The 22,575-nt window shown below is 42.4% G+C and overlaps 1 protein-coding gene across 1 annotated transcript in view; it reads left to right on the forward strand.

The window, feature by feature from the left end:
* arvcfb (ARVCF delta catenin family member b) overlaps positions 1 to 22,575 on the forward strand; it is a 474,185-nt gene that overhangs the window by 68,194 nt on the left and 383,416 nt on the right. The window contains 1 exon segment of the mRNA XM_038818458.1: positions 317 to 376. The gene's annotated coding sequence lies outside the window, so the exon portion shown is untranslated.

A 22,575-nucleotide genomic window follows, 5' to 3' on the forward strand; every position in this document is an offset into this window, starting at 1 on the left:
TCTTCTCCTTTTTAAGAGCGAAGTGGAGTTTCAAAGCCTGAGGATTTTTTGTTGTTGTATTGGTGCCTTAAGAGTTCTGTTTATTTTGTATCCCTACATCTCTTGGATAGACCACACACATTCTCACATTTCAACATCCTTTGCTGATGTGGGCCCCTAGTTTGTTTGGTTTTTCAAAATGAATTTTACTTGTATTTGATATTCATCCTCTAATTTAAAATGGATTGGATTATTCCCGATCACAGTTTTAGTCTCAGAAATATGTAATTACTTGTGCTCTAATCTTCCATCCAATAAAACATTCTTTCTTTTGCAGACAACTGCCGGGTTAATACATCCCATCAGACTTATCTCCAAGAAACGTACACATCCTTGAGTAAGTGAAGTTGCATTTATCAGCCTTCCTTTCTTTTCCACTCGCACCTCTTGTGTCTTAAATCAAAATCTGAGTGGCTGAGCACGATTCACTAATGATTACTGTTCGGTCTTGTGTTGTGCCCGACATACTGGATAATCAAAAAATCTTCAAGACTCTTGTGCAAATTATGCAAGTATACACTTCCCAAGGGGTTAGCTGCATGTCAAATAGAAAACATAATACAAAAGCAAAGTATTCCGAAACAGGAAATCTGGTTTTAAAATAGGAAACACTGGAAATGCAGCAGACAAAAGAACAAAGAACAAAGAAAAGTACAGCACAGGAACAGGCCCATCGGCCCTCCAAGCCTGTACCGACCATGCTGTCCGTCTAAACTAAAATCTTCTACACTTCCTGGGTCTGTGTCCCTCTATTCCCATCCTAATCATGTATTTGTCAAGATGCCCCTTAAATGTCACTGTCGTCCCTGCTTCCACCACCACCTCCGGCAGCGAGTTCCAGGCACCAACTTCCCTCTGTATAAAAGAAAACTTGCCTTGTGCATCTCCTCTTAAACCTTGCCCCTCGCACCTTAAACCTATGCCCCCTTTACCCTGGGAAAAAGCCTCTGACTATCCACTCTGTCTATGCCCCTCATAATTTTGTAGACCTCTGTCAGGTCGCCCCTTAAATCTCCGTGTTCCAGTGAGAACAAACCGAGTTTATTCAATCTCTCCTCATAGCTAATGCCCTCCATACCAGGCAACATCCTGGTAAATCTCTTCTGCACCCTCTCTAAAACCTCCACATCCTTCTGGTACTGTGGTGACCGGAATTGAACACTATCCTCCAAGTGTGGCCTAACTAAGTTTCGATGCAGCTGGAACATGACTTGCCAATTTTTATACTCAATGCACCGGCCAATGAAGGCAAGCATGCCGTATGCCGCCTTGACTATCTTCTCCACCTGTGTTGCCCCTTTTGGCGACCTGTGGACCTGTACACCTAGATCTCTCTGACTGTCAATACTCTTGAGGGTTCTACCATTCACTGTATATTCCCTATCTGTATTAGATCTTCCAAAATGCATTACCTCACATTTGTCCGGATTAAACTCCATCTGCCATCACTCCGCCCAAGTCTCCAAACAATTTAAATTCTGCTGTATCCTCATCGCTATCCGCAATTCCACCAACCTTTGTGTCGTCTGCAAACTTACTAATCAGACCAGTTACATTTTCCTCCAAATCATTTATATATACTACAACATCTGGGGCAAGAAACAGTGTTTGTATTATAAGGTGGCAACTGTTGATTTTTGATGAAAGATTATTTGACCTGAAACTTTTAACGCTATTTCTTCCCTGGCGATGCTGAAGACTGTGGTATGATTAAAGTTGGGGTTGCTTAAGGTGCAAATTAGATGTGCAGGTATCGGAGAGGATTGTGGGGCTGGAGGAAATTGGAGAGAGGCATTTGAAAATTAGGATAATTTTAAAATAGTGATCAATTGTTTTTTTTTCAATTCATTAATGAGATGTGGGCTTTGCTGGTTTGGCCAACATTTATTGCCCATACCTAATTGTCCTTCAGAAGGTGGTGGTGAGTTGCCTTCTTGGACCGCTGCAGTCCTTGAGGTATAAGTACACCCATTGTGCTGGTAGGGAGGGAGTTTGGGATGTTGCTCTAGCAACAGTGAAGGAATGGCGATATATTCCAAGCCAGGGTGGTGAGTGACTTGAAGGGGGAAACTCCAGGTGGTGAGGTCCCACGTACCTCCCTGTGCAGCTAGATCGTTGACTTCCTCACCAACAGACTGCAATCTGTCAGGATAGGCAACAGCACCACCTCCTCAACACCGGGGCCCCGCAAGGATGCTTGCTCAGTCCTCTACTGTACTCCATATACACACAACTGTGTGGCAAGATTTAACCCCAACTCAATCTGTAAGTTTGCGGATGATACAACTGTGGTGGTCGTATCTCAAACAATGATGAATCCGACTGCAGAAGGGAAATAGATCACTTGGCTGCATGGTGTACCGAAAACAACCCCTCTCTAAATGTCGGAAAGACTAAGGAACTGATTTTCGACTTCAGGAAGGGCTCCGAAGTGGAGATGGTCGATAGCTTTACGTTCCTGGGGGTCACCATCACCAACAGTCTGTCCTGGTCCACTCACGTTGATGCAACAGTCAAGAAAGCACAACAACGTCTCTACTTCCTATGGAAGCTAAAGAAATTCAGCATGTCTGCATCGACTCTCTGAAACTTCTACAGCTTGGCCCAAGATCGCAAGAAACTGCAGTGTGGTGAACTCAGCCCAACGTATCACACAAGATTGCCACCCTCACATTGATTCTGTCTACACCTCCCGCTGCCTCAGGAATGCAGACAACATTGTCGGAGACTCCTCCCACCCAGACGTTTGCCTTCTTCCAGATCTTTCCATCAGGCAGAAGATACAGAAGTCTAAATACCCGCACATTCAGACATAGGAACAGCTTCTTCCCCACAGCTGCTAGATTCCTCAACGACTCTTCCTCAGACTCATCTGTTCCCTGGAAGAACATTATTCACGATGCCCTATGCTGCTCTTACTCATATATATTTGCTTTGTTTGGCCCTTGTTGAACCATTTGTCACTGTACTCTTGTCGATTATTCTTTTTTGTCTTCTATGTCCGAATTATGTTCCCTTGGCCGCAGAAAAATACTTTTCAATGTACTTCGGTACATGACAATCAAGCAAATCGAACCAAACCTGTTGCTCTTGTCCTTCTAGATGATAGTGATCGTAGGTTTGGAAGGTGCTAAGGAGCCTTGGTGAGTTGATGCGATGCATCTTGTAGATGGTACACAGGGCCGCCGCTGTTTGTTGGTGGTGGAGGGTTTGAATGTTTGAGGAAGGGGACGCGATCAAGAGGGCTGCTTTGTCCTGGATGGTGTCAAGCTTCTTGGAGCTGCACTCATCCAGGCAAGTGGAAATTATTCCATTACACTCCTGACTTGTGCCTTGTAGATGGTGGACAGGCGTTGTGGGGTCAGAAGGCGAGGCACTCGTCTTCAGTATTATTGCCAGAATATTGTCATGGCCCATGGCCTTTGCAGTTGGCCGGTTGTAAACAGATGATGGGTGAACTAGATTTGATGTGAATTAGTGTCCTGGCAGTAGAGTTTTGGATGACGTCAAGCACTAGGAATCTGGCCAGGATTGGGTTACAATAGTCAATTCTTAAAGATATGGATGCTCGTTTTGGCAGTAGACGAGCAGGAACAGGGGCAGACACAGGTAATATTACAGAGGTGGACATGGGCAACCTTAGTAACCATGCAGATATATTTGAGATTTCATCTTAATGAAGAGATTATGAACAATCCGATTCAGCCTCTGGATGGAATTGGTGGCAAGGGAGTGAAGTTTTTGATGGGAACTGAAGACTAATAAGTATTCGAAAGATTGAAGTAATGGAGGAAATTTCCTCCAATGTATGGGTCGATAGAGCTGGTGGTGAGGTAGATCTGAGTGTCACTGAAGTACACTGACTGTTTTATGTACAATGTCACCAAGCGGCAGTATGCAGCTGTAAAATGGGATGGATCCAAGGATTATCTTTTGCAGACATGGGAGCTAACTATGTTGGAATGGGAAGATGAACCATTGATGGTAATTCTCTGGTTATTATTAGGTGGATATGAATAAAACCATGATGTGGAGATGCCGGCGTTGGACTGGGGTGAGCACAGTAAGAAGTCTTATGACACCAGGTTAAAATCCAACAAGTTTGTTTCAAATCACTAGCTTTCGGACCACTGCTCCTTCCTCAGGTGAATGAAGGATAGGTACACTTGTGTACGGCCTCTGTCTTTAACCTGATGTTGTAAGACTACTTACTATAAATAAAACCAATCAAGGGCAGTTCCACCCAGCTGGATGACAACGGAGAGACATTAACTGTAAAAGGTTGCTAGCAGGAAGGACAAGGAGAAATAGTTTGTCTTGGTTACAGCCACTGGGTGGGTTGAAAAGAACAGTCGCATGTCGCTAATTGGTTTCTTCATTTTTGTACATGAAAAGGTGAAAATATTATCTTGGGTGGAAGACCAAATGAGCAAAGGTCAATCAACTGAACACAAGTCGCTTGGCTTAGTCCTTCCATAAAATAATAGCATAAAATAATAACCGAGGAGTACCCGTGCCGAAGACATGAAATTCCTCCTGATCTGTGTTGTAAATGGGAGGCCCCTTATTTCCCCCTTATTTTTAAACTCTGTACTTTTGCTCCACGTACTTTCAGGAGGGGAGAACAAAGGAAAGCTTTTTAAAAGAAATTTGAAGTACCCAATTATTTTCCTTTGTCCAATTAAGGGGCCATTTGACATGGACAATCCTCCTACCCTACACATTTTTGGGTTGAGGGGGTGAAACCCAAGCAGACATGGGGATAATGTGCAAATGCCATATGGGCAGTGACCGGGGGCCAAGATTGAACTTGGTGCAAAAGAGAAAATACTGGAAAATCTCAGCAGGTCCGGCAGCATCTATAGGGAGAGAAAAGAGCCAATGTTTTGAATCCGATGACTCTTTGTCAATTAATTTAAGATTCCAGCATCCGCAATAATTTGCTTTGAATTTGGTGCCTTGAGGCAGCAGTGCTAACCACTGTGCCACTGTGACGCCCTTTAACAGGAAAGCTGATGGTGCTGTGGTTATTTATTTCTCTTGGTTGAGCTTCACACCTGCCTGTAATGTTGATGAGTCTGAAACTACCACCACTTAGAACCAGTTCAAAATCTATCTTCTCTAGGGATATTCCTTGTCAGCTTCTTCACTCTTGTCTCACCCTATTGAACTTGTCCTCTGGATATTCAAACTTTTCATGTTTGGCAGTTCTCTGAACATTGGTTTTGATGGACGTGTTGAAAAACGACACTTCGACTTCCTTGTTGGTTATGTCAGGTTTTTTGGGAAACACTGCTCTGGTGAACAAAGTACAAAAAAGTGGAAAGCCCAGGGAAATGTGGAAAGCCCAAGGGAAATGTAAACTTGACCCTGAAATCCAGTTTGTCAAGAGCTGGAATTCTCTTTAAAAATAGAACTAATTCTCACGACTGAATTAAAAGCAGCATTGTGAAATTTTGTGTGAATGTCTAATATGTTTGTAATGAGACTATAAATGTGGTCATGCTTATGCAAAATACCAACTTATTTCTCTGATCTTTAACCCTTTGTGGCCAAATACAATGACTGGGAAACTGGAAATGCACTGCTACTATTCATATAAATTATTTTTTTACCATACAGTAATCAATTTTATTGAGTTCTGCTTTTTTGAAATTGATTTTGGGGAAGAATGACAGGTTTTTGAGCTTGGATTTCTATACACTTCATTTTGGAAAAGTAAGTTCAAAACATCTTGAATTTGTGTCGAAGCATTTGGGAGCTACTCTACTTCAGAACAAATTATTCTGTATGTTTAAACAATGCATATTGAACGCATGAGAGTATCACATAGATTGACTTGCATTTTTATCTCGGGTGCATGAAACTTTCATAATTAAAATTACATTAATTATGTGGGTTGGGATTGCGAAGACTGCTTGCACAGGAGTTCATTGTATCTATACAATATGAAATTACATGCGGTCGGTCTCATGCCATAACTTGGTCTAAAGAAACTGGAGTCTTGCAGGTGCTATGCGTGCTTCCTGCAACACACCTTGCTTGCCATTTTAGAATTTTTCAATTACTGTTTAACTTGTGATCCCAATTATTTTGCTTGATGAATCCCAGTTTCTAATGGTCTTGAGCCTGACTGACATTTTGTGACTCACTGTCAGAGCAGGAAGTAAAGCTTGAAATTAAAAAAAGTAAACCTGATTGACCAAAAAAAAAGTTTGACATTTGTTCTTTTTGCTCTCCCCATGATCCACCTCCGAGCTCTAAATCCAGTCAATGCTAACTTATTTTTTAGGCCTAGCTCTTTTCGTAGTCATCATTCTCTTTTTTCTAGATCCATCCCTCTCAGCCAATTTGTGCACAGCAAGCTGCCATACATAGCAAATGTGGTCATGACCATTTAAATTGAGCCACAAGTATTGTGCAGTTGGGATAACCCACCTATTCTTCAGAATGGTGCCTTGGGATCTCTTGTCTTCAGAGAGCAGACTTCTCTGCTTAACATTTGTTCTCAAAAACGGTGCTTTTGACAGTGCAGCACTCGGTATTGGGATTTGAACCTATGATCATAACAACCACAGCCTGATGCACTACCAAATCTTTTCAACATCTTAAAATACAAGTTACAATATGTTGACAACTGAAAACCATGAAATTATGAAGCACAAGTATTCAGCATCCACTTGTGTACCTTTTAGTCTCCAATCATTGTAAATTTGTGACCTTCTTGTGTCATTGAGTTTTTTTCCCACTTGCTGCGCTGAATGAATCAGGGAAGTTTACTTAGGTTACGAATGGCTGGCTGAGATGTGCATTGGGAGCTGATGGTCCAGGGCTTCTGTCAATTGAAGAATAAAACAGCTTTGGTGCTGAGCTCCTTGTGCAGACTGGATCTTTGAAATCATGCAGATTGTGAGGAAGTATTCCGGGGTGGCCATTCACCACAATTTGGCATTTGTGAACTGAAAATAGATTTGCACTCGGCTGAAATAACTTGTGTAACATCCAGGGAATGAAGAAAGCTGTTTATCTGCTTGAGTGGAACTGCTTGCTGCCGGAGTGTGATTTTACTAAACACTATTTTGGCATCTTACTGGCTTTTGATGCAGCTGATGTGAATGGGCAATATTTCTGACCTTCCCACTTGTGCCCGGTTCCTTTCAATCTCAACCAGTTTACCTTACAGAGGATATTGTCTTTGAGTTTTGTATCAAGTTATTTCTTGACATTCCACAAGGTGGTGATACTGCTCCCATCATCGACAGGTTGCCCAGTTCAGAAGTGTCAGCCCTGTCTGTTGATTTTAACTGCATTTGTTTACTGCAGCATCACTAAGTGCTTGCATTGGCTTGAAATTCTGCTTTTGGAAAATGTTTCTTTCCTTCCAAATACTTGTAATTTTGCATCATGTGATCCTTTGTATTTTTGGGTATGCAGGATTGATTTTCTGGCAGTCATAATGTTCTGATCCATGTGTGATTGTCTTTTGCGCAAGATTGTCATCACCCCTGTAATGCGACTGTTGCTCTTATTTTACTTTGAACATGTGGTCTCGGCTATTGATGAGAATCCAAGGGCAGCACGGTGGTGCAAGTGGTTAGCATGGTTGCCTCACGGCACTGATGTCCCAGGTTCCATCCCGGCTCTGGGTCACTGTCCTAGTGGAGTTTGCACATTCTCCCCGTGTTTGAGTGGGTTTCGTTCCCACAACCCAAAGATGTGCAGGGTAGGTGGATTGGCCATGCTAAATTGCCCCTTAATTGGAAAAAATGAATTGGATACTCTAAATTTCTTTTTTAAAAATGATGCAAATCCTAATTCAAAATTTAATCGTAAATTTGGCTTCGCTTGGAATTTTAATTGTGAGCTGCATCATTTTTGTCAGTCTGAATTGTAACTTTGTATGTTCGCTTTCTCTCGTCACATATTTTGAAAATTACTAATTTGCAAGGTCACGGGGAGAAAGCTGTGGTGTGGGACCATCTTGGACCTCATTTGATGGGCTTGTAAACGGAATTATGGCCAAGTTGCCCCCTTCTATACTGTAAGATTTGGTGGTTCTTCATTAGCCTATGGTGGCTAACCTCTTGATTCTCTGCAATGTTGGATCTGGAGCACTGAACATTTCCAGACCTTGTCACCTTCATGCCAGCAGCACAATCTGATGTCCAAGAAGTCCATGTCAGAGTGCCACAGTATCTCTTATGACCAGCTCTGCCTTGTTTACATATAGGGATTTGTAAATTTAACTATCATTTCCTGAATCACAATTGCAGAAGGAACATTTGGCATTCAAAATCCTTTCCATCATGAGCATGTCTTTTTATTAAAACCAAGCTAATTTCATATCTTATACCGTTTGGCTGAGTTTTGTCATATCCTCTTGATGCAAAATAACGTGTTTGAGGATTTCTTAGTACAACGCTAAATAATTTCAAAACTTTAATCTGGACCATTGAAATATGCATCTTTGGAGAGCGTTATTCCTATATCATTGACACCCTGGGCGTGGTAACACAGTGGTTAGACTGTTGCTTCAGTGCCAGGGTCCCAGGTTCGATTCCCGGTTTGGGTCACTGTCTGTGCAGAGTCTGCACGTTCGCCCTGTGTCTGCGTTGGTTTCCTCTGGGTGCTCCGTTTCCTCCCACAAATGCCGAAAGACGTGCTATTAGGTGAATTGGATATTCTGAATTCTCCCTCTGTGTACCCGAACAGGCGCCGGAGTGTGGCGACTAGGGGCTTTACACAGCAACTTCATTGCAGTGTTATTGTGAGCCTACTTGTGACAATAATAAAGATTATTATAATGATCTAAAATGATCTTTATATGTAATGGCCTAAATTTTCAAAAAAGATTTTGTGCAAGCTCACAAGAGAAATGCGCAGACTGTGAGTTTCGATGAAGTAAGCAGTCCAAATGGACCTACCTTGTCTAAGGAAATAATATTTGTAGCACATTCAACACAAATGTGCATTTATATAATCGAAAAACAGAATACTGCAGGTTCTGGAAACTGAATGATGGGAAAGTCCGGCAGCATTTGTGGAGAGAAAGATGAGTTGATGTTTCAGGTCTGTGACGTTAATCGGAACTTTTCACCTTTTTTAAAAGCATAAAATCATCCCAAGGTGCCTCGGTGGGAAAGAAAATAGGCAATTGCTGCAACAATGTTTTTGGATAGTGATGACATTCCCATCCACCTGCTGCCTGGTGGAAGTTGTAGGCTTGGAAGGTGCTGTTGAAAAAAACGTTGTAGAGTTGCTGTGGTGCTTTCTTTCGAAAACCCTACAGCCACAATAAGGTAATGGTGGAGGGCTGGGTATTTTAAACCCAGTCTTTTTGTATTATGTTGCTGTGTTGCGAGTTCTCAGAGCTTCATTGTGATCAGTAATAAAGGAACTGCGGCTGTGCCCTTCAGGGATTCTAATCTAGTCTGGATGGTATGGTTTCAATTTATAACTACTGAAACTACTTTTCCTCATTATTAGTTGTATTTCAGCTTTTCCTTTTGTGAAATTCTTTGTGTGCTTGACTCAAACCAAGAGAATTTGTACTGAAATGGCAGCAATTACATTTGCACTTGTGCTTCTCGTTCATTGTAGCTTTCTACTAAGCATGGTATGTAGGCTGTCGTGTTATGCTAGAAGTAGTTCCTTCGGTTGATCCAAAAATAATTTGTGTTGGACCCCCCCCCCCTTAGATGTGTGCAGCTTGCTGCCATTTTGATCAATCTTTCCTTCTGCTTTAAATTGTGTTCCTTTGAAGGACTGACTGTTCTCTATCAATTTCAGATTAGATTTTAGCTCTGTATCTGCAGAATCTTTTTCTCTTCACTGTCTTTTGTTTTCCTTGTGTTAACCTTTTTAGTCATATCTCTTTGACATTCAATATAATTTTGAAAATATCTTGCTTACTCCTATTTCATAAAAAATCCTGTTCTTGTTTTAAGCAGGTGTTAAGTCATTTACTTCCTCTAATTGGAATGGCAATTTTTTCACTTCCTCGTTTGCTTCTGATTCTGATACAGTATTTGTTTATGTTGCAAATTTTAGTTCTGAAGAGAGGTTCTGTCTAAAGGATAAACTTGTCATCTTCCTCTTTAGATGCTGACTGTGCTACATTTTCTATTTTTAATTCAAAATTGCACCGTTTGCAATTATTCTGGCTTTGTATTTCTATTGCGAATGGTATGGTAGGGTTCATGACCTCTGAAGAAAAGTGCTGCTGATTGTGTCTTGTACCTGTTATCAGTTGACTAAACACTTGCTGCTGGTATGTGGAGGGGCAATGCCTGTTGTTTCTGTGATGCTGCTTTCTTCGTTGTTAGGCGAAGGTTTCATTGCATTTGTTCACTTTCAAATACAGCTTGTGCCTGAAATAAGGTTGACAAATCCGTGTTTGACCTGTTGAAAGTAATGGGGAGAAGACCGGAGAATGGCGGTATTTGATTTGATATAAATTTATTGCCATGTGTACAGAGGTACAGTGAAGGTATTGTTCTGCGTACAGTCCAGGCAGATCTTTCCATACATTAAAAACATAGGACATACGATAAATACAAGGTAAATTCGTCGACATAGACTGAAGCATACGGAGTATAGTGATACAACAGTAGAGAAGATGCACCCATAAGAGGGCAATTCAGGAGTCTGGTAAGAGCGGGGAAGAAGCTGTTTTTGAACCTGTCAGTCCGTGTTCTCAGCAGTTTGTATCTTCTTCCCGATGGAAGGCAGAATAACCCGGGTGGGAGCTGGTCTTTGATTATGCTGCCTGCTTTCCCAAGGCAGTGGGAGATGTAGACAGAGTCTATGGATGGGAAACGGATTCACATGATGGACTGGGCTGTTTTCATGACTATGTAGTTTCCAATGGTCTTGGGCCAAGCAATTGCCATACCAGCCGTGATGCAGCCAGATAGGATGCTTTCTATGGTATATCTGTAAAGGTTGGTAAGAGTCAATGTGGACATGCCGTGTTTCCTGAGGAAGTATAGGTGCTGTTGTGCTTTCTTGGTCATAGTGTCAGTGGGTGGATTAGGACAGATGATTGGTGATGTATACACGTAGGAATTTGAAGCTATCAACCATCTCCACCTCGGCACCATTGATATAGATGGGTGTGTCTGACACTTCGTTTGCTGAAGTTTAAAAAAATTAAGTGTGCTCAATTATTTTTGTCCCAATTAAGGGGCAATTTAGCGTGGCCAATACACCTACTCTGCACATCTTTGGGTTGTGGGGATAAAACTCATGGAGACCCTAGGAAAATGTGTAAACTCCACAAACTCCACACTGACCCGGGGCAGGGATCGAACCAGGGTCCTTGGTGCCGTGAGGCAGCCGTGCTAACCACTGCGCCACCATGACACCCTCGCTTGCTGAAGTTGATGATCAGCTCCTTAGTTTTGCTGACATTTGAGGGAGAGATTGTTGTCATTACACTCCACTCACTAAGCACTCTCTCTCTCTCTCTCTCTCTCTCTCCCTTTTAAAAAAATAAATTTAGTGTACCCAATTCATTTTTTCCAATTAAGGGGCAATTTAGCGTGGCCAATCCACCTAGCCTGCACATTTTTGGGTTGTGGGGGCATAACCCACGCAAACACTGGGAGAATGTGCAAACTCCACACGGACAATGACCCAGAGCCGGGATCGAACCTGGGACCTCGGCGCCTTGAGGCTGCAGGGCTAACCCACTGCGCCACCGTGCTGCCCCTCTCTCTCCCTCCTGTGCTCTAACCCCTCGTTTGAGATCTGGCCCACTACGGTCATGTCATCAGCAAACGTGCAGATGGAATTGGAGCCAGATTTTTCCCCACAATTGCAAAGACAGCAGGTCATGGAAACGTGCAAAGCCGGCCAATAAGACCGTGACAAAGCCAAGTCAACATTTTATTTTGAAATGAAATGAAAAATGAAATAAAAATCGCTTATTGTCACAAGTAGGCTTCAAATAAAGTTACTGTGAAAAGTCCCTAGTTGCTACATTCCAGCACCTGTTCAGGGAGGCTGGTACGGGAATTGAACTGTGCTGCTGGCCTGCCTTGGTCTGCTTTAAATGCCAGCTCTATAGCCCTGTGCTAAACCAGCCCCTTTATGATGTTGGAATCAAAAGTAGAGAAATTAGGCTAAACATTTTTCGAAATTGGGTTGGAACGCAATGGAATACTATATACACCTCTGGTCGCCATATTCTTAAAAATATGGAGTTACTGGAATGGTTCCAAGTAGGATTTACAAGGATGATACCAGAACTGACTTGTGACAGCTGCCAGAGGAGGATGAATTGCAGAGTCCTGTTTCGCGGAAGGATGGGGGTGACCTTGAACTTGTGCAAGGTTTTTTGAATAGGCACAGTGTTTCCACTTGTGTGTTCAGTATAAATGAAAAGTCATTGATGCAATGTAGTCACTAGGAAATTCAGAAGTAACTTCCTAACTTGTGACCACAGGACTTAATTAAGGTGAGTACTGCAGATGTATCTAAGGAAACTTGGATACGCACATGGCGCAGTAAATAAGAGGATTAATTATATGGGTAGAGTGAAAGTAATCTTTTAGTTGAAAGTTGATGCCAGCATGAACTAATTCAGCCAAATTGTTTGTTTCTGTGCTGTACATTTTAATTAAGAATGGCTACTTGGCCATTGATGGAGCATGGTCAGGTCCCTCGTACCAAACATGAGAAGTAAAGGCACTTGATTTGGGGGGGGTCCTGCACGGTAGCACAGTGGTTAGCACAGTACTTCACAGCTCCAGGGTCCCAGGTTCAATTCCTGGATTGGGTCATTGTCTGTGCAGAGTCTGCACAGTCTCCCTGTGTCTATGTGCGTCTCCTCCAGGCTCTGGTTTCCTCCCACAGTCCAAAGATGTGCAGGTTAGGTGGATTGGCCATGATAAATTACCCTTGGTGTCCAAATAAAACAGTTAGGTGGGGTTACAGGGATAGGGTGGAGGTATGGGCTTAGATAGGGTGCTCTTTCCAAGGACAGGTGCAGACCTGATGGGGCAGAATGGCCTCCTGCACTGTAAATTTTATGATTCTATGATAATGCATCAAATAATTTTTATTTCTATAGAACTTGAATGTTCTATTAATGTTATTGAAGGAAGACGACACGGTGCAGCAGTCATCAGCACTGCTGCCTCATGGCACTGAGTATCTGGGTTCAATTGTGGCCCCGTATTACTGTCTGTGTGGAGTTTGCACATTCTCCCCGTGTCTGTGGACCTCGACAAACAACACACAGATGTGCAGGGTAGGTGAATTGGTCATGCTAAATTGCCCCTTAATTGGAAAAAAATTGGATACACTAAATTTATTTTTTATTGAAGAGCAGGGTTTGGACATCTTAATTCTTTCTTTGTGAGTTTTGGAACTTGTGCGTACTGTTCACAGTAGATGAATGAGAAAGTAGCATTGGATTTGCAGCCCAGAAGGAATTAGATTCCTCCAGTTTCAAATACTTGCTAATAATTAGGTTGGAGATGTTCAACTGTCTGCTCTTTGCTGTATAATGCAAAAAGATTGAATGTCTACATGGATAAAAAAGATATCTGGAAACCTCTATCATGATTAAAGCTCCATGAACTTGAAACTTTTGACTGTACAACTATAAATGACAATAATAGAGAATCACCTCAGCTGCTCTCTGGGTGATAAGTCATAATTACAAAAAGTGGTGGCGCATTGTTGTGATTGAAGAGTATGTGAGAGATAATCTGAAACAATCCCATTATGGTACTCTAACCTCATGTTGCTTTATATGCAAACCAATTGCAAAAGCAGCTCCTGACAGCATTTCTTGAATAGCTTGTTTTTTTTCTTATGAAGGTGCTCAAAGATGTGTTTAATATTTTAAATCTTTGGTAAGATGAATCTGTACATCTATTTCAGTTATTCAGCCTGTCCTGTCAGTCCGAAACTGCAAACTCATAACTTGAAGATCATTTTAATAATTGCTTTGGGAAGTCAAATGATGCAACTTAAATAATTCAGATCTGTGAGGACAGCATTGGGTATGCCAGTCTATGCCCCTCTTGAGCCAAACCTCTTGAGCTTTCTGCAAAATAAGAAACTGAATATTACAGATGGAATTGCATCAGGGTGACGATGAGTTGCTATTTTTTTCTGAAATGGTTATCTATATTTAGAAAATGAAATTAATTCTGAAGAGGTTGTGATGAATGCAAGAGATGTCATTTGCAAAAATGTTCTTAAATCCTGGGTTAAGATGAGTACAGACAGTATGACTGCGAGAGCTGTAAAAGAGTGTCGTAAAATGAAATGAATGAATTGAAAATCGCTTATTGTCACAAGTAGGCTTCAAATGAAGTTACTGTGAAAAGCCCCTAGTCGCCACATTCCGGCGCCTGTTCGGGGAGGCTGGTATGGGAATTGAACCGTGCTGCTGGCCTGCCTTGGTCTGCTTCCAAAGCCAGTGATTTAGCCCTGTGCTAAACTAGCTGAGGTTTAGTGAAGTGAGGTGATCATTGATTTGCAGGTGAAGTGTTCTATTACAGATATTGAGAATCATTGACTTACTCGCAGGTAGCGAATGGAATATTGGTTACATTTGAAGGACCCCTGGGATATAGATAATTTGAGGTATGCATTGTGTTTGCTCCTGGCGAAACAAGTCAAGGGGCATCTTGTAAGAAGGGACAAAGGAATGCCTTGTGCTTTGGGTGCAGATGCAGTAATTGATTCTCTCCAAAGGTTCTGCACAGAGAAAACCCCAGTATACTTTGTTCACAAGTGGTATTTAATATATTATTGGTTTGTTAAATTGGAATATAGTGGCAGGTTTAGGAAGTAAGTTGAGGTTCCTCCTTTTCCTTGAACTGTTATCTGCAATGCTATTTCTTTGCTAATGCAGTTAATTCTGAAATAAATTAACGTTTATTTTAACATAAAAGATATTGTTGGTCAGGGTTATCTCTCCTGTGGTACAGTAACATTTTGCTGTTTTATGAATTGGTAATAGTTGGGTTCTCATTCAGGATCCTAACGAGGTAAAAGCAAAACACGACGGATCCTGGAAACCAAAACTAAAAACGAAATGTTAAAAAATAAAATTTGGGTCTGGCAGAGAGAAACGGGAGAGCACAAAATAAATTTATATTCAGGGAGTCCAGATGGACGAGCAAATTTATGGTTTAAGGTTGAACTTAATGCTAAGTCCAAAAGGCTGTTCTGAAAAAATGGGCAGGTCAGAAGTGCCGTTTTGGAAGGGAGCATCATTGCAACAGATGCAACTGAGGCAGGACAGGGGGATTGAGTCCTTGCAGGACGCAGTAGTGGAAAGTGAGAGAAAGAGCGACCGTAGCCATCAGTTACTCCTAGCTCACCAGTTGCTGTAGTCTCAAATGACCATAGGCTGCTTTCCCCTTTTGAGGGGGGAACCTGACTGGTGGTGGTTTAACCTGAGGATCACCACACCTCGGGGCGAGGGACAAGGTTGAAAAGATAGGGCCTTTATGAATAACCTCTTGTACTTGTGCTAATTCTGTACTCGTTGACATTAATTAATTGAGATCCTGCGATCTCACTATTCCGATCCTCTGTGCTAATTCCTTAAACTGCTTTTTGCTCCCACCCAGTCCTGGTAATTAATAAAAATATTTTGCTAACTTACTCATACTTGCAGTATTCATGAGCTGAGGGTTTTGTCATCCTGATGCAATAGCAACTAACAAGGTGCTGCATGCAAGCCACAATGAATCGAGTTCTACCCTGGTTCTGTCATAAGTAATATAATTTCCCAATTGATGCAAATGGCTAATTGCAAACTCTCTGCCAGTTCAGTTAGTAAGATTTTCAATTCCCCTAGTTATCATTAATTGTGTTATACTGAGATGCTAGCACTGATTTAAGTGCCCCATTAAGTAATGTTTTGTACTAAAAGCAATTCAGTCTGACGCACACATGCTAGCTTTCTTTTCAACAGATGTTTCCTTTGCATTAGATTAAATCAAATTGAGTTTTACAGAAATGTTTTGTGTCTTGAAACAATTCTGTGCAGGTTGGATCTTTCTGCGATAAGTAGCAACCAATTTAATTGTCTACTCTTGAGAGAAATTTGTTGCCCTGACTAACATTTGCCCTTGAACATACAGAACTGTTCATCTGACCATCGATTTCATTTATTTTGGCGATTTTGCTGTCACATTGAATCATGGAACAGTTAAAGGATAGGAGGCCAATTGGCCCATCATCTCTCTGCTGGCCTTCCTGAAGGAGCAGTTTACCTGGTGCCGCTACCAGTTTTGCAAATAGTTCATTTTCAGTTAATGGCCCATTTATCTTTTGAAAATCTCAATTCACCCAGAGTGCATTATGTCAGATCCTAACCACTTAGAACATAGAACATAGAATGATACAGCACAGTACAGGCCCTTCGGCCCTCGATGTTGCACCGACATGGAAAAAAAACTAAAGGCCATCTAACCTACACTATGCCCTTATCATCCATATGCTTATCCAATAAACTTTTAAATGCCCTCAATGTTGGCGAGTTCACTACTGTTGCAGGTAGGGCATTCCACGGCCTCACCACTCTTTGCGTAAAAAACCCACCTCTGACCTCTGTCCTATATCTATTACCCCTCAATTTAAGGCTATGTCCCCTCGTGCTAGCCACCTCCATCCGCGGGAGAAGGCTCTCGCTGTCCACCCTATCTAACCCTCTGATCATTTTGTATGCCTCTATTAAGTCACCTCTTAACCTTCTCTCTAACGAAAACAACCTCAAGTCCATCAGCCTTTCCTCATAAGATTTTCCCTCCATACCAGGCAACATCCTGGTAAATCTCCTCTGCACCCGTTCTAAAGCTTCCACGTCCTTCCTATAATGAGGTGACCAGAACTGTACGCAATACTCCAAATGCGGCCGTACTAGAGTTTTGTACAACTGCAACATGACCTCATGGCTCCGGAACTCAATCCCTCTACCAATAAAGGCCAACACACCATAGGCCTTCTTCACAACCCTATCAACCTGGGTGGCAACTTTCAGGGATCTATGTACATGGACACCGAGATCCCTCTGCTCATCCACACTACCAAGAATTTTACCATTAGCCAAATATTCCGCATTCCTGTTATTCTTTCCAAAGTGAATCACCTCACACTTCTCCACATTAAACTCCATTTGCCACCTCTCAGCCCAGCTCTGCAGCTTCTCTATGTCCCTCTGTAACCTGCAACATCCTTCCGCACTGTCTACAACTCCACCGACTTTAGTGTCGTCTGCAAATTTACTCACCCATCCTTCTGCGCCCTCCTCTAGGTCATTTATAAAAATGACAAACAGCAACGGCCCCAGAACAGATCCTTGTGGTACGCCACTCGTAACTGAACTCCATTCTGAACATTTCCCATCAACTACCACTCTCTGTCTTCTTTCAACTAGCCAATTTCTGATCCACATCTCTAAATCACCCTCAATCCCCAGCCTCCGTATTTTCTGCAATAGCCGACCGTGGGGAACCTTATCAAACGCTTTACTGAAATCCATATGCACCACATCAACTGCTCTATCCTCGTCTACCTGTTCAGTCACCTTCTCAAAGAACTCGATAAGGTTTGTGAGGCATGACCTACCCTTCACAAAACCATGCTGACTATCCTTAATCATATTATTCCTATCTAGATGATTATAAATTGTATCTTTTATAATCCTCTCCAAGACATTACCCACCACAGACGTTAGGCTCACCGGCCTATAGTTACCGGGGTTATCTCTACTCCCCTTCTTGAACAAAAGGACCACATTTGCTATCCTCCAGTCCTCTGGCACTATTCCTGTAGCCAATGATGACCTAAAAATCAAAGCCAAAGGCTCAGCAATCTCTTCCCTGGCTTCCCAGAGAATCCTAGGATAAATCCCATCAGGCCCCGGGGACTTATCTATTTTCACCTTGTCCAGAATTGCCAACACTTCTTCCCTACGCACCTCAATGCCATCTATTCTAATAGCCTGGGTCTCAGCATTCTCCTCCACAATACTTGCATGTATTTTTTTTAAAAACATCTCTGTTGCTGCTTTTGCCAATTATCTTGCATTTCTATCCTATCCTCTGGCTCTTGTTCTTCCACCAATGGGCCCTACCTACTCTGTCCAGACCAGATTTTGATTACATTAATTAAACCTCGCCATATCCTCTCTGCAAGGAGAGCCGACCTAGGTTTTCTAATCTTTCTACACTAGTGAAGTTTCTGATCACTCCATCCATTCTCATGAACTGTTTCTGTCCCCTTTCTAATTCCTTCATATCCTATCTAAAGTGTGGTCCAGTGAGGTGGAAGCAATATGCGGAATACTGCATATACACTGGATTAATCAAATTGGCAAGGGAGGCTTTGCGAGAGGGTTCATTGAATGTATTAGAGATTGTTTCTGGAAACAATATGTTGGGAAAGCAACCAGGGATTTGTAATGAGGGATTAATTGATGACCTCATAGTTGAGGATCCTCAAGGGAACAATGACCATAGTACGATAGAATTCAAAATTCAGTTTGAGAGTGAGAAAGTGAAGTCCCCCAGTAGAGTTCTGAAATGGCATGCGGGCTGTTTTTGGCCCCAGCAATGTGAGCAGGAAGATTAAAAGGTGGGATAGCTGATGAGCAGTGGCAGTGGCTTCAGGAGATGTTCAATTCCTCACAACAAAAATATATTCCAGAGAGGAAGGAAGAGAGTAAAAAATATCCGTGGCTGAGCAAGTAGGTCAAGGACAAAAAGTTAAGGTATACCACGTTACAAAGGCTAGCGGCAGGCTGGAAGATTGGGAAATTTTCAAACATAAACAAAGGGTTACTAAAGGAGCTAAGGTAATCCCGAGGTAATAGAAAGGGTGGAACTTGGAACAATCATCATCAATAGGGAAACAGTACTCAACAAATTATAGGGATTGAAGGCAGGCAAGTCCCCAGGGGTGTTAAAGGAAGTGGCAGCGGAGATGGTTAATCCATTGGTTAGAATATTCCAAAATTCCCTGGATATGGGAAAAGTTCCAGTGGATTGGAAAAATGCTAATATAACTCCCTTATTCAAAAGGGGAAGGAGGCAGAATGCAGGAAATTACAGATCAGTTAATTAACATCTGTTGGGAAATTGTTAGAATCCATTATTAAAGAAGTTGTATGAGAACATTTTGAATGTCCAAACACAATCCAGGAAACGGTCTGCATGGTTTTGTGAAGGATAAATCATGTTTGACTAATACTGGAGTTCTTCAAAGATTTAACAAGCCAAATGGATAACGGGGATCTACATCAATGTAGATGCAGTATATCGGGACTTCTAGAAGGCGTTTGAGGTGCCAGGTACAAGGTTTGATCACATGGGGTTAGGGGTAATTTATGAGCTTGGACAGAAGACTGGCTCACGGACAGAGTCGGGATAAATAGGTCTTTTTCTGGATGACAAATGTAACTAGTGGGGTGCCATAGAGTTCAGTTCTTGGGGCCCTAACTATTTACAAACTACATTAAAGACTTGGACACAGGGATAGCTGGTTCGGTTGCCAAATTGGCAGATTACAGTAGTTGGACAATGAGGAAATAAATTTACAAATGGATATAGATGGTTGAGATGTGTGGGCCAAATAGATAGGTTAGATGAGTGGGAACCAGAACAGCAGGCCAGTAAATGTAGAGTCTTGGGGGGGGGGGGGGGGGGGGGGGGGGGGGGTAGTGAGACTAAGATCAACATCGTGCAAAGTAAGAGCGGGCAGAGGGAGGGCCGCAGGGCTCGGGCAGACTGTAGGTTTGGAGTGCATTTGCTTCAATGCAAGAATTATAATTGGGAGGGCAGATGAACTGAAAGCCTGGATTATTGCATGGAACTAGGATGTAATTGAAATTATGGAGAGATGGTTAAAGGGGGGGATGGGGCTGGCAGCGAGCGGGATATTGTTGTTTGAGACAGGAGAGAAGGGGAAACAAAAGTGGTGGGGGAGTTGCATTGCTGATTTGGGAGCAGATCACAACTGTGAGGGAGGACACATTTGGATGTATCTTGTAGTGAGGAATTATGGGTGGAGCACAGGAATAAGAAGGGTGAAATGTCAATATTGGGAGTGTACTAAATACCTCCCAATGGCCTGCAGGAGACTAAGGAGCAATTGTGTCATCAGATACTGAAAAGGTATGAAAAAGGGTAGCTGTGATGGGTGACTTTAACTTCCCCCATCTTGACTGGGAACCCTTACAGACAGAGGCTCACATGGAGAGCAATTTGTCAGGTGTGTCCAGGAGGGCTTTTTGATATGGTATGTTGACAATCCAACCAGGGAGGAGCCCATACTGGACTTAGCATTGGGAAATGAGCTGGGCCAGGTGATTGATGTTTCACTGGGCGGAGCATTTTGGGCTTAGCAACCATAATTCCATAAGATTTTGAACAGCCATGGTTAAAGACGAGTGGCCCCCGGGTGAGGGTGCTTACTTGGCTGAATGCCAATTACATCCAAATTAGACAGGAACTGGGGCATGGGATTGGAAGCGGTTATTTGAAGGCAAATCCCATGTCTGATGTGGGAGGCTTTTAAAGGCCAGTTGATTGAAGTGCTTGACCGGCATCTCCCCGCAAAAATGAAGGATAGATATGGCAGGATTCGGGAACCATGGATGACCAGGGAAATTGTAAGCTAAGGAAAAAGGAAGCATAAGATGGGTCTAAGCATCTAAAAACTGACTAAGCTCTTGAGGAGTACAGTGAATGTAGGAAGGAACTTAAATATAGAATCAGGAGGGCTAAAAGAGGCCAGGAAATGTCTTTAGCAAACATGGTCAGCGAGAATCCTCAGGCTTTTAATGCATATATTAGGAGCAAGAGGATAGCAAGAGAAAGAGTAGGTCCATTCAAGAAGCATGGAGGTACGTTATGCATGGAATCACAAGTGGGTAAATCCTTAATGAGTACTTTGCATCGGTATTCACCAGGGCGATGGACATGATGGGTGTTGAGGTCAGGGATAGGTGCATGAACAATCTTGAGAACATCAATATATCAAAGGAGGAAGTCCTTTTGAAGTCCTAAATTGCATTAAGGTAGACAAGTCCCTGGGGCCAGATGGGATCTATCCCAGGTACTGGGGGAGACGAGGGGGAGAAATAGCTGGGGCCTTAACAGATAGCTTCACACCCTCTTTGGCCACAGGTGAAGTTCCAGAGGACTGGAGAATAGCCAAATGTTATTCCCTTGTTTAAGAAAAGAAGCAGGGATAATCCAGCAAATTCTAGACTGTGAGCCTGACCTCAGTGGCGAGGAAGCTTTTGGAAAAGATACCGAGGGGCAGAATATATGCACATTGGGATAAAAATGCACTAGTTAGTGACAGGCAGCATGGTTTTGTCTGGGGAAGGTTATGTCTCACCAACTTGATTGAGTTTTTTTGAAGAGGTGACAAAGAACTTGGTGGGAAGGGCTGTGGATATAGTTTATACAGACTTTAGTAAGGCATTTGACAAGGTTCCACATGACAGACTGGTACAAAGACTAAAATCACATGTGATTTAGGGTGGGCTGGCTCGATGGATACAGAACTGATTTGATTAAAGAAGACCATAGCAGTGGAAGTGGTCCGCAGGGGTCAGTGCTGGGACCTCTGTTTGTAGAATGTATAAATGATGTGGAGGAAAATGTGGGTGGTCTGATTATCAATTTAGCCGATGACACGAAAATTGGCGGAGTTGCCGATAATCCCCTGCCGAGGATTGTTGGCGGATACAACCGGATATAGATAGGTTGGAGACCTGGGCACAGAAATGGCAAATTGGAGTTTAATCCGGATGAATGCAAGGTGAAGCATTTTGGAGGAATGAATCTCGGTATGAATTATACTGTAAATGGCTGAGAAACATTAACATACAGAGTGATCTGGGCATGCAGGTCAACAGTTTCCTAAAAGTGGCAACACAGGTGGCCTTCATCAGCCAGGGCACTGAGTTCAGGAGTTGGAAAATCATGTTGCAGCTGTATTAAAACTTGGTTTGGCCACATTTGGAGTATTGCGTACAGTTCTGGACGCCACATTATCAGAAAGACGTGGAAGATTTTGAGAGAGTGCAAAGAAGGTTAACCAGGATGTTGCCTGGTGTCGAGGGTGTTCCAACACCAGGTTAAAGTCCGACAGGTTTGTTCGAATCACTAGCTTTCGGAGCACTGCTTCTTCCTCGGGTGAATAAAGAGGTGGGTTCCAGAAACATTTACATAGACAAAGTCAAAGATGCAATACGATACTTTGAATGCGAGTCTTTGCAGGTAATTAAGTCTACATGTCGTATTCAATATTTTGCCCGCTTCTTGACTGTGATAGAGAAATTCAAACAGCATTCATTAGGTAAGCAAAACTGAACTTTATTCACGAATTAGAACTGACTGCTAGCAGTATGGCTGAGATTTGAAGTCGGAAGGCAGTCAAATACAAACTGCTGAGTCCGTCCCAAGTCTGCGATAGTACAGAAGAATAAGGCGATTTTTATACATTATAGGATCAAGATAACATGAATACAACTTGGTAAGGAATTTAATC

The sequence above is a fragment of the Scyliorhinus canicula genome, chromosome 1 (assembly GCF_902713615.1).
Source record: "Scyliorhinus canicula chromosome 1, sScyCan1.1, whole genome shotgun sequence".
Lineage (NCBI taxonomy): Eukaryota > Metazoa > Chordata > Chondrichthyes > Carcharhiniformes > Scyliorhinidae > Scyliorhinus > Scyliorhinus canicula.